We start from the raw sequence: 19,903 nt of genomic DNA on the forward strand, positions 1-19,903 counted from the left end.
AAAAACTTTTCGAGAAAAAATAATTACTTTTGCTTTGCTGTATTCTGAGCACTATATCTTTTTATTTTTCTTTTGATGGCTTTTTTTTGCAGGACAAGATGATATTTGTGGGACAAGTTCTGGTTGTCAACTGTCAGAATGAGGCTAGTTTCACACTTGCGTTTTGATCTGCAGCGTTTAAAAAAAAACGCAGGTGGTGAAAAAATGTATGTAAACGCGTTTAAACACTGCGTTTTTTTGACGCATGCGTTTTTGCATTGGGTAAAAAAAACGCTGCGTTTTGCCACGTTTACATGCGTTTTTTCATGCATTTGCATTTTTGAAACGCATGCAGAGAAGTGTGTGACAGCTGCCAATCATCAAAATCAACTAGAAAACCCACTATAAATAGAAATAGCTAGGGTTAGGGTTAGGGTTAGGGATAGGGTTAGGGTTAGGATCCCTAGGGTTAGGGTTAGTGTTAGGGGTAGGGTTAGGGTTTGGATCCCTAGGGTTAGGATTAGGGGTAGCTTTTTATTAGAAGAATGTCCTGGTCACTAGGTCACTGATAAGCCACCCCCCACCATCAAGATGATAAAGGGATCCAAACCCTAACCTTAACCCTAACCCTACCCCTAACCCTAACCCTACCCCTAACCCTAACCCTGACAAGCCACCCCCACCATCAAGGTGATAAAGGGATCCAAACCCTAACCCTAACCCTAACCCTGACAAGCCACCCCCCATCATCAAGGTGATAAAGGGATCCTAACCCTAACCCTAACCCTAACCCTGACAAGCCACCCCCCACCATCAAGGTGATAAAGGGATACAAACCCTAAAACTACCCCTATCCCTAACCCTAACCCTACCCCTAACCATAACCCTACCCCTAACCCTGACAAGCCACCCCCCACCATCAAGGTGATAAAGGGATCCTAACCCTAACTCTACCCCTACCCCTACCCCTAACCCTAGGGATCCTAGGGATCCATAGGAATTGGCTATTATGTTGACCTGGTGACCAGGACATTCTTCTAATAAAAAGCTTTGTTCAATGAGAGATTGTTTTTTGCAGGACAACTTGTACTTTTGAATGACACCATTCATTTTGCCACACAGTGTACTGGAAAATGGGAAAAAAATCTAAATACGGTGAAACTGAGAAAAAACATTGACATTGTTTTTTTGGGGAATGGATTTTACAGTGTACATTGCGTGGTAAAAATGGCCTAGCAGTATGATTCTGCTCATTGGTACAATTAAAGCAAATCCAAACATGTTAATTTATTTTATTATTTTAGTGGTGAAAAAAATTAGAACTTTGAAAAAATATTTTGGGAGGTTGTCACGGTTGCAATTGCGTATTTTTGCTAGGCAAGACAATATTTTTATCAATACCATTTTAGGATAGGTATGACATTTGTATTGCTTTTTACAGCTTATTTGGAATTGGAGTGACCAAAAAATGCAATTTTGACATTTATGAATCATGTTTTTTATTTTTAGATTTTGATAGATAAGACTTTTCTGATATCACAAGTGTTTATTATTTTTATTATCTGTATTTTTAATGGGGGTGATTTGAATGTATATGTTTACTTATTTTTTCATATTTTGCCAAACTTCTTTTTACTTTTCACTGTATTTACAGTATTGGTCCACTTAGGGGACTTGAAGCTGCGACCGTCTGATCGCTTGTGCTATATAATGCAATACCATTAGTATTCTTGCATACAGTAAAAATCACGGTCTTATTTGAAGCCCAGCCACTGGCTATATTCACATGACAGCAATAGACTCATTGTGCAGTCATCATCATCACATCTGCTTTCCACCGCTTGCACTAAAATCCCCAGGACTCTCACAGAAGATCAAGACCTTCATTTCTGAAGAGCCTTGGGATGGTTTTTGCATTCAAGCAAAGTCACAATGCATTTTATATAGTCATGGCTTTGGGACTTTGTGACCTTTTGTGAGCTTGCGGGGGTTTTGATTGGAATGGAAGTGACCAGAAGAAGTATTGAGGACCAAATGTAGGGGGGTGAGGAGCGGAAGGGCTGGAGATGTGAGCGATAAGATGAGTATAAGGATTTTTTCTTTTCACATCTTACATTTATTATGCTTTGTGGTCAGTAGAGTCTACTGAGAGCCCTAAGCATAATAAGGACACTAAATTAATGGAGAATTAAATTTCAAGAGAAGGGAGAGAGTAGTTTAAGTTTGAAGTTCGGTCGAGTACCAGAACCCAAACTTCAATGGGTCCGCTCATCTGTTTTTCTAAATATTACCCCTGCAGTGCTCAGTTAAGAGAATGGCTTTCCATGTAATGCATTTATAAATTAGCTCCTCTTACCAAAGCTGCTCATAAAGAGTATAAGCACAAATTGCTCTTCAAAATAGTATATTTGAAATGAAAGTGTACTAGACCATGAACAACACATATCCCTTTGCTTCTTTTCTGGTTCTTATTGATTCATGATTCAATTACTCTTGCAGCCCTGTAGAATATTTTGTGCAAAATCAATTATATGTGGTAATTTAATGAATCATTAGGAAAGTTTTGACTGTCCCTCTGCTTCACCTCACAATAATATTTGTAGAACAGAATATGCGAGAAAAAGTAATCTGTTTTTATTGCTAACTGTCCAAAGCATCTTTAATCAATACAAATATTTGAGGAAAATATTTAGAAGGAAATATGTTTTCCACACTATACACCCAGAACCATTATATTGCTAAATAATATGAAATACATTACCTGCTCTTCTTCACTTCTCTTTCTAAATATCTACTTAACCCCTTAGTGACAGAGCCCACTTTGACCTTAATGACCATGCCAATTTTTATAATTATGACCACTGTCACTTTATGAAGTTATTGGTCTGAAATGCTTCAACGCATCCCACTGATTCTGAGATTGTTTTTTGTGACATATTATACTTCATGCTAGTGTTAAAATTTATTCGATATGACTTGCATTTATTTATGAAAAAATGGAAATTTGGCAAATATTTGAAAAATGTAGCAATTTTCAAACTTTTAATTTTTGTACCCTTAAATCCCCAAATTCTAACTCAAACCCGCCAATTCTAACTCCAACTCTAATACAGCCCTACCCCCAACCCTAACCCCAACACACCCCTAATCCTAATCCCAACCCTAACCACAACCATAACCCCAACACAACCGTAACCCTAATACCACCATAACCCCAACACAACCCTAACTCCAACACAACCCTAACCCCAACACCACCCTAACCCCAACACCACAACCGTAGCCCCAACTGTAATACCAACCCTAACCCTAACCCCAACATCACCATAACCCCAACACAACCCTAACTCCATCACAACCCTAACCCCAACACCACCCTAACCCCAACACCACAACCGTAGCCCCAACTGTAATACCAACCCTAACCCTAACACCACCATAACCCCAACACAACCCTAACTCCAACACAACCCTAACCCCAACACCACCCTAACCCCAACACCACAACAGTAACCCCAACTGTAATACCAACACAACCCTAACCCCAATATGAACCTAACCCCAACACAACCCTAACCCCAACAAAACCCTAACCCTAACCCTAGCTCCAACCCTAACCCAAGCCCCACCCCTAAACCTAGCCCCCACCCTAATGCTAACCCAACCCTAACCATAGCTCTAACCCCAATCCTAACGTAGATCTAAGCCCAATCCTAATCCTAATACTAGCCCCAACCCTGTAGTGCAAAGAATGGAAAAAATACTTTTTTAATTTTATTATTTTTACCTTACTGAGAGGCTGACAAAGGGGGATTTGATTTACTTTTTTTTATTTTGATCACTGTGATAGGGTCTATCACAGTGATCAAAATGAACCAATAGGAAAAATCTCCTATTGTTGCTGAGTGCACATGCGCCCGCCATTTTCTTCCAGGAAAATTAAACGGAAGGACGGGAGTGGAGCCGGAGGATCCAAGGATGTCATAGGTACCGGGTAGGCTCGGGGGACCCCATTTTGGTCTCCTCTGGTATGGTAGATCATATGAGAGGAGAGAGAAATGAATGGGAAATCGATCTTTATGGTTTTTTTTGCAATCACTGTTATTCGGTGAATAATGGCGATCATAAGACTGGGGATGGTAAAAAATGACCCGAATCATGCTCTCTGGGGTCTCAGCTACCCCCAGTAGCTGAGACCCTGGAGATTTTCTGACACTGGGGGGCACTATACACTTATTTCTCAGCATTGTTAAAAAGCTGTGCTAAGGAATAAGTACCCTTAACTGCCACTGTTAAAAGGCATATCGTCTATCAGTAAGGGGTTAAAGGGTTTGCTCACTACTATGATATTTATGACCAATCAATAAAATATGTACAGGTACAGGTCCGACACCTGACACCTCGACCAATCAGCTGTTCATAGCACTCACAGTGACCAGATCCAAATAATGTTCAGAATCAAACACCACAGCTCCATACACTGTTGAGTAGTTCTTCTAATGTACTGTAAGTCAATGCCTATTAGAGACAACTGAGTCTTTTAAAATTTAAATATACTAGGCTTGACAAATTAAAAAAACTATGCTCTGTAAATAAATTTGTTGCAAATAGCAGGTACTCCAATTGTCCTGAAAAAATAGTACTCCGAGGTCTCCTAGAACAGTATCCATCATCCATCATCTACCAAACTCTTATAATCAAACATAACCTAATTAATGTCAAATTGTCCTCAACATAGAAATGGATGAGAACCCGATAGTAACCAACAATCCATTTAATGATACACAGCGCTATAAAGTGAGATGTGCCATCCCTGTCCACAAGTGCTTGTCCACGTGTCCGTGGTTAGGTGCCCTTTCTCTGTAACAGCATTGTGGAGGGCCCGGGTAATGTTGTTGGACACGTGCTTGCTTGTGTAATGTCGTGAAGGCAGACGGGGAGAAATTTTGGCGGCTGGGGACCTAGTACCTTGTGACAGTCACCGCCATCAGGTTGCGGAAAGCTTCCATCTCCCACAAGCCTAAAATGCAACATTTTGAGTGCAAGCAGATCAGAAATGTGTGAATTTTGTGCTGTGGCATTGGCTGCGTATTTATGCTTGCATTCCAAGGACTAGGGTATGGACAACTGAACGCTGGGCTGGGACGCGGACGCGGACGTGCTTGTTGATAGTGCTAGCTGAGTTTGTGTGCAAATACAGATGCAGGGCAGGAGGCATCTTTGCATGCAGCATGGACAGAGGATTGACTTGCATGCACAACATCAGAAGAAGCAGTGGTATCACCCGCAGACACTGTTCATTGAGCTTTGTGTTTAACCAACAAAGTCGGGTGCTTTACTGCCATGTGCCTGATCATGCTGGTGGTGGTTAGGCTGGTAGTTTTGCTATCCTTGCTGATGTGGGCATGGCTGGTGGTGCAAATGGCCTATTTGGGGTTATCGGCAGAGTCTTTAAAAACAACCAGACTGTCATGGGGACATTCAGTGTCTTCCTCTCCCACACCACCTCCTCACCTCAACCCCTGTCTTTCAGTGTTCCCCGAGGCTCAGTTCTAGTTCAGTCCCCTACTCTTCTCCATCTATACCTTTGGCCTGGGACAGCTGATGAAATGGCACGGTTTGCAATATCATCAGTACGCCAATGACATAGTTATTAAGGTTGAAGGAAGACTGTAAGTCCATCTAGTTCAACCCATAGCCTAACCTAACATGCCCTAACATGTTGATCCAGAGGAAGGCAAAAAAAACCCCATGTGGCAAAGAGTAACTCCACCATGGGGAAAAAAATTCCATCCCGACTCCACATACGGCAATCAGACTAGTTCCCTGGATCAACGCCTTATCAAGGAATCTAGTGTATATACCCTGTAACATTATACTTTTCCAGAAAGGTATCCAGTCCCCTCTTAAATTTAATTAATGAATCACTCATTACAACATCATACGGCAGAGAGTTCCATAGTCTCACTGCTCTTACAGTAAAGAATCCGCGTCTGTTATTATGCTTAAACCTTCTTTCCTCCAGACGTAGAGGATGCCCCCTTGTCCCTCTCTCAGGTCTATGATTAAAAAGATCATCAGAAAGGTCTTTGTACTGTCCCCTCATATATTTATACATTAAAATAAGATCACCCCTTAGTCTTCGTTTTTCCAAACTAAATAGCCCCAAGTGTAATAACCTATCTTGGTATTGCAGACCCCCCAGTCCTCTAATAACCTTGGTCGCTCTTCTCTGCACCCGCTCCAGTTCAGCTATGTCTTTCTTATACACCGGAGACCAGAACTGTGCACAGTATTCTAAGTGTGGTCGAACTAGTGACTTGTATAGAGGTAAAATTATGTTCTCCTCATGAGCATCTATGCCTCTTTTAATACATCCCATTATTTTATTTGCCTTTGTAGCAGCTGCCTGACACTGGCCACTGAATATGAGTTTGTCATCCACTCATATACCCAGGTCTTTTTCATTGACGGTTTTGCCCAGAGTTTTAGAATTAAGCACATAGTTATACATCTTATTACTTCTACCCAAGTGCATGACCTTACATTTATCCCCATTAAAGCTCATTTGCCATTTATCAGCCCAAGCTTCTAGTTTACATAAATCATCCTGTAATATAAAATTGTCCTCCTCTGTATTGATTACCCTGCAGAGTTTAGTGTCATCTGCAAATATTGAAATTCTACTCTGAATGCCCCCTACAAGGTCATTAATAAATATGTTAAAAAGAAGAGGGCCCAATACTGACCCCTGTGGTACCCCACTGCTAACCGCAACCCAGTCCGAGTGTGCTCCATTAATAACCACCCTTTGTTTCCTATCCCTGAGCCAGCTCTCAACCCACGTACACATATTTTCCCCTATCCCCATTACTCTCATTTTATGTATCAATCTTTTGTGTGGCACCGTATCAAAAGCTTTGGAAAAGTCCATATACACTATGTCCACTGGGTTCCCTTGGTCCAGTCCGGAACTTACCTCTTCATAGAAGCTGATCAAATTAGTCTGACATGAACGGTCCCTAGTAAACCCGTGCTGATACTGGGTCATAAGGTTATTCCTCTTCAGATACTCCAGTATAGTATCCCTTAGAATGCCCTCCAGGATTTTACCCACAGTAGAGGTTAAGCTTACTGGCCTATAATTACCGAGTTCAGTTTTTGCCCCTTTTTTGAATATTGGCACCACATTTGCTATACGCCAGTCCTGTGGTACAGACCCTGTTATTATGGAGTCTTTAAAGATTAAAAATAATGGTCTATCAATGACTGTACTTAGTTCCTGCAGTACTCGGGGGTGTATCCCATCCGGGCCCGGAGATTTGTCAATTTTAGTGATTTTTAGACGCCGCTGTACTTCCTGCTGGGTTAAGCAGGTGACATTTAATGGGGAATTTTAATCACTAGTCATTTTGTCTGCCATGGGATTTTCTTTTGTAAATACTGATGAAAAAAAGTCATTTAGCATATTGGCTTTTTCCTCATCCTCATCCACCATTTCCCCCAGATTATTTTTAAGGGGGCCAACACTGTCATTTTTTAGTTTCTTACTATTTATATAGTTAAAGAATATTTTGGGATTATTTTTACTCTCTCTGGCAATGAGTCTCTCTGTCTCAATCTTTGCTGCCTTGATTTGCTTTTTACAGAATTTATTTAATTTTCTGTATTTATTTAATGCCTCCTCACTACCTACTTCCTTTAAATCTCTAAATGCTTTCTTTTTGTCCCTTATTGCGCCCCTTACAGCTCTATTTAGCCATATTGGTTTCCTCCTATTTCTAGTATGTTTATTCCCATACGGTATATACTGTGCACAGGTCCTATCCAGGATGCTAATAAACGTCTCCCATTTTCTTTGTGTATTTTTGTGTCTCAGGATATCGTCCCAGTTAATTGCACCAAGATCCTCTCTCATCCGTTGGAAATTTGCCCTCCTGAAGTTTAGTGTCCTTGTCACCCCCCTACTACCCATCTTATTAAAGGTTACATGAAAACTTATTATTTTGTGATCACTATTCCCCAAGTGACCCCCAACCCTTATATTTGATATGAAGTCTGGCCTGTTGGTTAATATTAGGTCTAGCAGTGCCCCCCTCCTTGTTGGGTCCTGAACCAGTTGTGAAAGGTAATTGTCTCTCATAGTTGTCAAAAACCGATTACCTTTGCTGGAACTGCAGGTTTCTGTTCCCCAATCTATTTCAGGGTAGTTGAAGTCCCCCATAATAATGACTTCTCCTTGAGTCGCAGCTTCATCTATTTGCTTTACGAGGATATTCTCCATTGCTTCCATTATTTTTGGAGATTTATAAGAAATCCCTATCAGTAATTTATTATTTTTTCCCCCTCCCCTTATCTCCACCCACAGGGACTCTACATTTTCATTAAATTCACCTATATTATCACGCCGGATGGGTTTTAAGGACGATTTTACATACAGACACACCCCTCCCCCTCGCTTATCTGTACGGTCATTTCTGAACAGGCTATAGCCCTGCAAGTTAACAGCCCAGTCATGGCTCTCATCCAGCCACGTCTCGGATATCCCCACCATGTCATAATTATGCTCCAACAACATTAGTTCTAATTCATCCATTTTGTTGGCGAGGCTTCTGGCATTAGTATACATGCACTTGATGTTACTCTCTGTACCTCTATTCTTTCTTAAATTACTAACTGTTCTAACCCCACCCCCCATGCCACCGCCACCCCCAACTTCCTTATTTGTGCCCAGGTCTCTATCTGCACTATCTTCCCCTCCTATAAAATGAATACCCTCCCCCCAATCCCTAGTTTAAACACTCCTTCAACCTTCTAACCATTTTCTCCCCCAGCACAGCTGCCCCTTCCCCATTGAGGTGCAGCCCGTCCCTAGCGTAGAGCCTGTAGCCAACTGAGAAGTCGGCCCAGTTCTGCAGGAACCCAAACCCCTCCTTCCTACACCAATTCTTGAGCCACTTATTAACCTCCCTAATCTCCTGTTGCCTCTCTGGCGTGGCACGTGGTACAGGCAGTATTTCGGAAAATACCACGTTGGAGGTCTTTGCTTTCAGCTTGCAGCCTAATTCCCTGAAATCATCTTTAAGGACCTTCCACCTACCTCTAACTTTGTCATTTGTGCCAATGTGCACCATGACCGCTGGGTCCTCACCAGCCCCTCCCAGTAATCTGTCCACCCGATCAGCGATGTGTCGGACTCGAGCGCCAGGTAGGCAGCACACCGTCCGACGATCCCTGTCTTTGTGACAGATTGCCCTATCTGTTCCCCTAATAATTGAGTCTCCCACTACCAGCACCTGTCTGGCCTGCCCTGCTCTCCTATTTCCCTCCTTACTGGAGCAGTCACTCCTCCGGCTTTCAGAGGACATGCCTGGCTGCAGCAGTGCTACCCCTGTACTGGCACCCCCCTCATCCACCAACTTAGCAAACGTATTGGGGTGTGCCAGATCAGGACTAGCCTCCCTGGCACTCTTCCCTCTACCCCGCCTTCTATCTGTCACCCAGCTAACTGCCACACTGTCCTGCAGCTCCATCCTACCATCCCCCTCCTCATCTATCCCATTGAGCGTCTGCTCTGTGAGCAGAAGACTCCTCTCCATATTGTCTATGGATCTCAGTGTTGCCAGCTGCACATTTAGATCCAGTATCTGGGTTTCCAAATGCACAATGTGCTCACATCTCGCACAGCAGTATGCACCCTCGACCAGCTGGTCAAGGACTGCATACATGTGGCAAGATGTGCACTGGATGGCATTAACAATTGTGGAGCACATTTCCTAATGGGGATTGCACCACACAGAAACGTTAATTAAAAATAAATACAAAGTATTAATTTAAAAAAAAAAAAAAAAAAACAGAAGCAATTCCTCCCTTGGAAACTCCCTGATTCCAAAGTCACTGAATCACAAGTCACACACTTACCGCCGTTCACACTTACGCTCAGGTCACACTCAGCTCGCTCACACTCGCTGTGCTGAAGATTTATAGATTTTTTTTTTCTCTCTATCTCCCCTCAACAGCAATCCACCTTGCTATTCAGATGCACTTCCAAAAAGGACTTGAGCCCCAAACAGCTGCCCCTTATATCCCCTTAATTATGAGCCCCCACCCTAAGTTAACTCCTTATGAATATAGCTACTCCCAATTCAGCAACTCACACAAATTCACACAGGTATTTGTTAAAGGCCTTCCAAATACCTCCTCACTGAATCACAAGTCACACACTTACCGCCGTTCACACTTACGCTCAGGTCACACTCAGCTCGCTCACACTCGCTGTGCTGAAGATTTATAGATTTTTTTTTTCTCTCTATCTCCCCTCAACAGCAATCCACCTTGCTATTCAGATGCACTTCCAAAAAGGACTTGAGCCCCAAACAGCTGCCCCTTATATCCCCTTAATTATGAGCCCCCACCCTAAGTTAACTCCTTATGAATATAGCTACTCCCAATTCAGCAACTCACACAAATTCACACAGGTATTTGTTAAAGGCCTTCCAAATACCTCCTCACTGAATCACAAGTCACACACTTACCGCCGTTCACACTTACGCTCAGGTCACACTCAGCTCGCTCACACTCGCTGTGCTGAAGATTTATAGATTTTTTTTTTTCTCTCTATCTCCCCTCAACAGCAATCCACCTTGCTGTTCAGATGCACTTCCAAAAAGGAAGTGCTGATCTACCTAATTATACCTGACATCACCTCCTTACTGACGAAAATCACACCTCTTCCCACTATTTCATCCTTTTCTGCTTGCTTTCAAAAAGTGGACATGGACAAAACAGAATACATCATCTTTCAACCATCTCACACTAAATTGACATGAAAGCTGTGTATGTATTTTTCGGTATCAATTTAGTAAGAGGTAAAGTTTGCCCAAGAGAAAATTATTTTCCAGACATTCATTGCCTTTTTTGCACATTTTTTGCAGGTGTGATCTTCATCATCTTGGTGTGGATGTGGTAAATTTCAAAGTCATCATCAATGCCTTCATCAGCCATATCTTGTAGAGAGCAAATCTGGTGTTTCCCAGGGTCATGGTTATCTACGTTTAGTTGCATTCCTTTAATAATGTTCGTTACACTAGAACAAATAATTTTCAACTGTGACATTTGGATATTATTAGTAATATGTATTGGTGAAGATGAAAAAGCTTGTGCCACGGGTGTGTTTATAGTTACGGACGGTGCACTCCTCTTCAAACTTAGTTTTTCACAAGCATCCATCAGTTTGTTTGTTTTTTTCCTCCAACACTGATCTGCTTTCTCTAGTTCAGCATCTCACGAACATGTTCAACTTGGCCCTTTAGCCAGACACATGCATCTTTGGCAACATATTTTTGATGGGCATTTTTTAGGCCGAGTTTCACACGCATCTATTACACCGATCTTCTGACGGGCATGAAACACATTCTGGTAATTGGTGGTGGCTAAACGACTAATCATTGTAGGCTGTATCCTGGATCTCATACCTCCCTTAGCCACCGCTGTTATTAATCATGTACGTTCCCATTCCTGTCATCACCATGCCCCTTTTCCTGATCACTTCATCTAACGATTCGTCCACCATATTTTTTTAAAAAATTTACACACTACGTTGATATGTACTCCCAGGGAGAAATGATTGTCAGCCCCTACACTTAGTGTATTGGCATTCCAAGTATAGGTGAAACCCTCCTTTGTAATGTGATTTTTTTTTATGAAACCCTCCTCCACGTTTCTTCCAAGGGGGATTGTGGTGCGTGCAAATTAGGGCCAGCCTTGCATTCACTTCATGAACAAACTTTATGGTAATAAAAAGTAAAATAATAATAATAATAATAATAATAATAATGTGGCCATCCAGTACATGGTTTCAAAGGCTTATTGGGTGCATGTAATATTGGTGCAGGGCAGGCCTTGCAGTCAAGGCATAAGAAAACAGTATGGAAGTACAAAATGAATAATGTGAAGTGGATTTTCTTGTGCCCATCCAGTACCTGGGTTCAAAGACTTATTGGGGTGCATATGACTTGGTAGCAGGGCAGGCCTTGCATTCAATGCAACATTTTTTTGGGAAGCCCTCCTGTACCTGTATTGGGGTGCGTCATAATTCTTGGCAGCCCAGCCACTCATTGCATAGGCAATAACAGCATTAGAGATCCACTGTTTAATAATGGCCCTTTAAGAATATTAATGCCACCTGATGCCCCTCTAAAAATAGACTTTGTGACTTTAAGAATCTCTCCTTCATAAATGAAACAAGATGTGTGTGCTTATGTGTCACACACCACATGGCCAGCTAAGGTTGTTAAATGTTACAATGACATTTCCCAGTGAATGGATTTGTATTGGTTAAAAGCAATGTTAAAGTTGAAAAACGCATAAAAAACACTGCGTGTGAACATAGCCCAAGTGGTGGAGGAAAATTTTGGTCTGGAGTTAATTATTTTGCCTTATATACAAGTCATTAACCTGGAAAGGATGTACGTGAACATATTTCCCAGCAAAATCCATTTTGGTTTAGTTTTTGCATGTTTTTTGGTGCACCTGCAAAAATGGCGTAAAACTCTGACAACATTGTTTACCGCTGTGACCTAGAAGTCAGAAATGCCGGGGGTGATCCCCATTATGATCCCGTGTCATTCGAGCAGTGTTTCCATCATTTTCAGAAATTTTTAGGCCTTAAAAGGACCCTGGGGAGATCGCGGTAAAAATGCTCGGGTCTCCCCTAGACTTACAATGGGCTCATTATTCTGTCCGAGTACCCGAGTATTCCAATTTGCTAGACGCGAGCAATGAGCACCTGAGCATTATGGTGCTTGCTCATCACTACTTCTAAAATGTGTTCAAAGTGAGGCTTATTGTGTTGGATTGTCAATGCAACCCTCTTCTCTCACTCTTGACACACTGATAGCAGCACCGAAGAAGAAATGCTAGCACAGGCTTCCAGTATGCCTTGTTTCAGATGCTGCACATCATGTATCTTCACAGCATAGACAGCTGCCTTCAGATGACCCCAAAGATAAAAGTCTAAGGGGGGTCAGATTGAGAGACCTTGGTGGCCATTCAACTGGCCCATGATGATTATCTTGCTTGAGAAAGGCTCAGTGGAGCTGAAACGTCGCATTTATGTGGGTCTGATTAAAACCTACACTTTCTGAAGAAATGGAGTGCTGCCTTCTTTTTTGATACTATGGAATGAGGACGACCATTGGACGGGTTGTGTGGAGGCTTTGCACCCAGAGATAAGTAGTAGTGGTGTGCTGTTCCTTTTTTACAAATATATCTATCTATCTATATATATATATATATACAGAGAGAGAGCGAGCGAGATTTATTTTGCCTAAAGTAGAAAGGATAGGTGTGATCTTTAACTTTGGGCCTTATAGAAATAATTTCATCTTCAACTTGCCTAACTGTCCACAATAACAGTAATTTTGAGCAGGGGTGTCAAAACTTTTGCCATGGTATTAGATTTATTATTTTCTGATTGTATAACAACAAGAAGCAGTGCTTTGATTCCGGGACTTCAACCACCACATTGTCTCACATGATCTTGAGTGTGTATTGAGTAATATACCTAGTATACCAAGGTACGTGTCAGTATGGGTCACTACTACGCTGCCAATTCAGAACAAAGCAAGATTGTTCAATATTGCGTCATATATTCTCTTTACAGGACTTTGCACCTCCATAAGTGTGAGAAGTGTTATATAATCATCTTTCATTGACCTTCATGCATGCTTATGATCCAAAGGAAGCTGGTCATGCTTTCTGTATCTTCACCAAAGGCTTAGGCTACTTTCACACTAGCGTCGTACTCGGGCCGACGTACCGACGCTAGCAGTGAATGCGCCGCACAACAGGGGCAATGGATGCATTTTTCCAGCGCATCCGCCGCCCCATTGTGAGGTGCGGGGAGCTGCGGGGAGGTGGGGGCGGAGTTCCAGCCGCGCATGCGAGGTCGGAAATGGCGGTCCGTCGGCAGCAAAAAACGTTACATGTAACGTTTTTTGTAGCCGACGGTCCGCCACAACACGGAGCAACCGTCGCACGACGGTTGCGACGTGTGGCAAAGCATAGCAATGCGACGCTAATGCAAATCAATGGTGAAAAAACGCATCCTGCAAGCACTTTTGCAGGATGCGTTTTTTCAACCAAACGACGCATAGCGACGTGCAGTGCACGACGCTAGTGTGAAAGAGGCCTTATAATTTGACATCAATTCTTGACATCTTTTTCAGAGTACAGACCAATTCTACCACTTGCTAGGATAGGTGATAACTTGCTGATTTGCTAGGGGTTCAACAGCCGGGAGTCCTTCAGAGCACCCTTCTGGAAATTAGTGAGTGTTCCAGCGGTTGGACCACCTGTGATTAGCAAGTTATCATCTATCCATAGGGTAAATGTCAACGTTTCAAGGTAGAACATCATCTTTCAAGTCATTTTTTTTTTTTTACACTTTTTATGAACATTAGTATCATGAATGCTGTAGATAGATTACAATTAACATTACATTTTTTTGTTTCAAACGTTGCAGTTCTCTTTATTCTATTTTGCATTTTTTTAAATAAATTGCTAATACAATTATCAATGCATTGAGCTACCTACTTATTTTTCTCTCTAATGTAACTTTGATCAAAGATTTTAGAAATCTCATGCACACGCTTGCCTATTCTTTCAGCATTTTTGCAGGTTTTTTTTCATCCCTTGAAAGTAATGAGACAGTGCAAAATCGCTGCAAAAATGCAACTAAGCATTTTTTTACTTTTCGGTGAATAGTGAAAAGACTAAGATTTTTTTTTAACATGCGCTGTACACAAATCACACAAGTATTCTGCACCAAACAAGGCAGCAAAAACATTGTAAAAACACATAGAAGACGCTGAAAAATGGATGTTTTGAAACAGCATTTTTACTGCCTAGCCCCTTTCTGCCAGCTGACGGAATAGTACGTCAGCTGGCAGATCCCCTGCTTTAAGGTGGGCTCCGGCGGTGAGCCCACCTCAAAGCCGCGACATGTTAGCTGTTTTGTACAGCTGACATGTGCGTGCAATGAGCGTGAGCAGAATCGCGATCCGCCTGTGCCCATTAACTAGTTAAATGGCGCCGTCAAACGCTGACAGCGGCATTTAATTAGCGCTCTCGGCCGCGTGGCCGGATGTGCTCTCACCGCTGACCCCCGTCACATGATCGGGGGTCATCGATGCATTGCCATAACAACCAGAGGTCTCCTTGAGACCGCTGTGGTTGTTGATGGCCGATTGCTTTGTGCGCCACCCTGTGGTTGGCGTTCAAAGCAACCCTGCATTTCTGCTATATAGAGGTGATCCGTGCTTCACCTCTATGTAGCAGAGCCGATCATGTAGTGCATGCTTCTAGCCTCCTATGGAGGCTATTTAAGCATGCCAAAATAAAAAAAAAGTGTTTAAAAATATAAAAAAATAAAAAATATGTAAAAGTTCAAATCACCCCCCTTTCGCCCCAATCAAAATAAAACAATAAAAAAAAATCAAACCTACACATATTTGGTATCGCCGCATTCAAAATCGCCCGATCTATCAACAAAAACAAAAGATTAACCTGATTGCTGAATGGCGTAGCGAGAAAAAAAATCAAAACGCCAAAATTACATTTTTTTGATCGCCACGACATTGCATTAAAATGCAATAACGGGCGATCAAAAGAACGTATCAACAGCAAAATAGTATCATTAAAAAAGGACAGCTCGGCTCGCAAAAAATAAGCCCTCACCTGACCCCAGATCATGAAAAATGGAGACGCTACGAGTATCGGAAAATGGCGCAATTTTTTCTTTTTTTAGCAAACTTTGGATTTTTTTTTTACCACTTAGTTAAAAGAAAACCTAGACCTGTTTGGTGTCTATGAACTCGTAATGACCTGGAGAATCATAATGGCAGGTCAGTTTTAGCATTTGGTGAACTTAGCAAAAAAGCCAAGCAAAAAACCAGTGTGAGATTGCACTTTTTTTGCAATTTCATCGCACTTGGAATTTTTTTACTGTTATCTTTTACACGACATGGTAAAACCAATGATATCGTTCAAAAGTAAATCTCGTCCCACAAAAAATAAGCCCTTACATGGCCATATTGATGGAAAAATATAAAAGTTGTGGCTCTGGGAAAGAGGTAAGTGAAAAACGAAACGAAAAAAGCTCCGGGGGTGAAGAGGCTAGAGAGAGCAGATTTTGGCTTCTAAAATATGCTGCACATACACGTTTGAACATAGACTTTGGATTATCACAGGCAAATCATTTACTGACAAGATTGCAAAGAACTTACAGTAGCTTTAAAATACTTTTTCAGCCTGAAACTCGAAAGTCTGGGCCACTATGTGTCTCCTTTCTGTCTAAATCTTCGGTTTGGATTTAAAGGCACTGGCCACAGGGACTGCATTATTTGTCAGCGTGCCGTTCATGCATGGATGTGGAATGCATACCAAGAACATTGAATGTGCCTCATCCTTATATGCACGGTGTGAGGGAAAAAGGAAATCTTGTACAACATATTTCAAATTCTTTCCAATTATCAAAGTTCTACCTGTACTGCGTATCATCTAATACATCAGCTTTACGCAGAAATAGTTATTTGAATTTTCATTCTGTTCTGCTCTACAAGGTCAAGCAGTTAATGAATGGCAAAGCTGAGCCATGAAAAATGGATCTTAATGAAGTGTAACCTAGGGTAATAAAGCTATGAGCACCCTGCAATACCAAACAAGCTTTCTAATAAGATTTGCAATTATCCTCTATAATGTGTATGCAGACAACCCTGTACAGAAATGTTCAGCACCACAGACAGAGGCACAATTAGTCGGCAGGAGTTGCCTGCCTCCCTTAATTCATCCAGCAAACTGTTTATTGATGGAAGACTTAAACGGTAATAATGGGCATTTATCTGAGTTAGTCAATACCTTGTGCTTCATGCACAACAGCAAACCCGCAACAAAATGAAACAGATGTCAAATAGACATGTATCAAATGCTCTGTGTTCATGAAGTAATGATGACTGAATATGAAGAATAATTTCATTTTGGCAAGCACAGGCAAGGGAATGAACATTGTGCAAATAATAAAATAAGCAGTAATAACCTAAATCAACTCAGAAGTAAGTAAATGTAAAGGAATGGAAGAATCCAAATCAATTTTGTTTGTACTGGACTGTGATTCAATTTAAAGTTCTTCCTTATACCGATGTGGAGTTTTTTTTACTATGTCTTGATGTCCCCTTTTAATAGGCGCATAAAGCTGAAATTGATGCAAGTTAGAGCACACAGTGACTCCGTCTGCACCATTATAATCAATTGGGCCTTGGACACATACACCCAAATCCTATTTTATGTGGTGTTCAGACTTATGTCCTAATGGGGCAATTGAACTTAGGAGAAAATGCTATGTTATAGAGGCCTAAGAGGTAACACTATAAAAATACCTGATTCAGGATTTTGTGAAAATATTCAGCATTTTATAATAATTAGTGATGACCGACTGTTAGGTGTCAAGTTCCCGCCGCTGCACAGGTGGAATCTCGAACCATGTCTGCTGCGGTCTCACATTCTCCTCCAACCATAGTGGAGCCTGCTCAGCAGAGACGTTGGTCCCAGTGTCTGGCTCAGGCTGATATTGGACGACTGTTAACTACTGCCCTTCCAGGCTCTACCTTTGTATCCAGCAATGTTCAGCAGCAAGCAGGTCTTTCTGGGACTAAGTCCTGGTTTTCCCATACTGAGCATGCCCATGGGACGACCTCCCATTGGAGGTCAGGGGTCACATGTTTAGGTCCTGTTGCGGTTCCTATTGGACCACTAGGAAGGTCCTTGTCTGCTGCAGGTATAAAAGGTTTGCATGGCCGCACAGCCATGCGCTAGTATCAACCTTTGTTATGAGCTCTGCTGCTTTAGTGGTCATGTCTGCATGAGGTCAGGTTTGGCTGAAATTAGCCCCTAGAATACCGGCACCTCCGTTCAGGAGTTTTGTGTTTAGATTCAGGGCTTGGCTGAAATAAGCCCCTAGAATACCGGCTCCTCTGGTGAGGAGTTTTGTGTGCTTTGCTGACTGCATGACCACTGGTTGCTCTCTGCTCAGTTAGGTAGCTGTAATCCTCTGTAAGGTTAACAGGGCACAGCGTTCCCTTATCTATGCGATTCTATGAAATAACAGAGTTCGCTTATACTGCCAAATAGTGCCGCCAATTCTAACAGCGACTGTGCTTGTTACTCGGGTTTCTCCGAGCATGCTTGGGTGGTCTCTGAGTATTTCAGCATGGTTGGAGATTTAGTTTATGTTGACGCAGCTGCATGATTTGCGGCTGCTAGACAGCTTGAATACATGTGTGGGATTGCCTGTTTGTTAAGCAATCCCAACATGTATTCAAGGTGTCTAGCAGCCAACTGCGGGCAAAGCCGAAAAGCATTAGTGCGCAAGCACCGGCACACTATGTCCCGGAAGTATGTGTTCCAGGACATAGTGCACCGGCGCATGCTCACTAATGCTTTTCGGCTTTGCCCGCTGTTGGGCAAAGCATACTGCGCGTGCGCAAGGCAAGATTGCCTTGCGCAGGCGTGTACTCTGGAGGACACAGAATGAACTTCAATCCAATATTGCGGCCAGCATGCAGCCAGCGGGTAAGGAAAGGGTGAATCAAACACCCGAAAACTTTGCCCATATGACCCAAAACCGATCCCGCCAAATTCAGGTGACAGGTTCCCTTTAAGTATGACTTGCCATTGTCTGTCAGCTGGATACGTTTGGGCCATGTCTAGCAGACTACTGAAAATGTGTCTGTATGGCACGAATAGGCAGCTAAACACTCACTCAGTTTAAATGGATCCATGAATATCCTGGTATAGTGATGTGGCTGCAGTCTCCTCCAAGTTAGTGATGTCATCCCATTGTCCATTAGTTGCTCCTGCACTGTTGTCTCCCCTTAACACTGATCACTCCTCAACTGCCTGCTCCCCATTTCGTACTCTTCAATAACTGCTATTGAAATTTAAATATAGAGTCCTCTTGATGGAAGAATAACTAGATGTCTGCATGGTTATGGTGGACACTAAGTACTGTACATCCCAGATTTTGAAAGATGGTGGAAAACATGCAGCCTGAGATTTCACATACAACTATTAAAGAATCACTTCCACTAGCTTTTTTATGCATGAAATATGTGTGTACATGCATGTTATGAAGAGTGAGCGCCCAACCCCATTCTTCTCTGCTTCTCTGTGATGTCACCACAATTCTGTCTAGCCAGCTCCTTCTATTCTGTATGCATGAGCCGGAAGCCTATCTTACAATTAAAGTCTATGGAGCCTCGTTCTGACACTCCATAGGCTTTCACTATTTTTTAGAGGCATTTATTTTTTTTTAATTATTTTATAGTACTTTGAATCAGTAATGAACTTAATAATCAAAAGAATGGTTTTAATTTATTAGGAGATGTTCAAATTTTTTGAAATTCAAATTCACCAGCTTCCCCGAATTTTCCCCAAAAATTTGATTTGGGCAGTTCTAAATACTGGATATGGGAAAGACAGAAAGACAGAGAGAGTGAAAGGGAGAACAAGATACTGAAGGAGCACGAATTTCAGGAAAATCGACTTGAACTCGATGCTCTGAGGATCGGTCTGGTCATTTCTAATTATAATGTGCTACCATCTCATCTTACAAATTACTGGGTTGCTAAATCTTGAAAACATGTGAGAAGTTATAAATAGCTACCATTGTTATATGGTCTTATCAAATACAATGCTGAATACAGGAACTATATAAATTGAATACAAGGTAAAAATAATTGAGCTTCCAAATCATTAGAAAACAATAGATATTGGAGCATTTTCATCTGCAAAACTGGGATGACATAATAGTCATATGTTTAGATGGATGTTAAAGGGATATTCTTTAACAGTTCATATCTCCTTACTT

The 19,903-nt window shown here is 41.8% G+C and overlaps 1 long non-coding RNA gene across 1 annotated transcript in view; it reads right to left on the bottom strand.

The window, feature by feature from the left end:
- LOC143818094 (uncharacterized) overlaps positions 1 to 19,111 on the bottom strand; it is a 79,916-nt gene extending 60,805 nt beyond the window's left edge. The window contains exon 1 of the long non-coding RNA XR_013224305.1: positions 18,797 to 19,111. This is a non-coding gene — a long non-coding RNA (uncharacterized LOC143818094). The remainder of the gene's footprint in view (positions 1 to 18,796) is intronic.
- Between the last annotated feature and the right edge of the window lie 792 nt (positions 19,112 to 19,903).

The sequence above is a fragment of the Ranitomeya variabilis genome, chromosome 3 (assembly GCF_051348905.1).
Source record: "Ranitomeya variabilis isolate aRanVar5 chromosome 3, aRanVar5.hap1, whole genome shotgun sequence".
NCBI lineage: Eukaryota > Metazoa > Chordata > Amphibia > Anura > Dendrobatidae > Ranitomeya > Ranitomeya variabilis.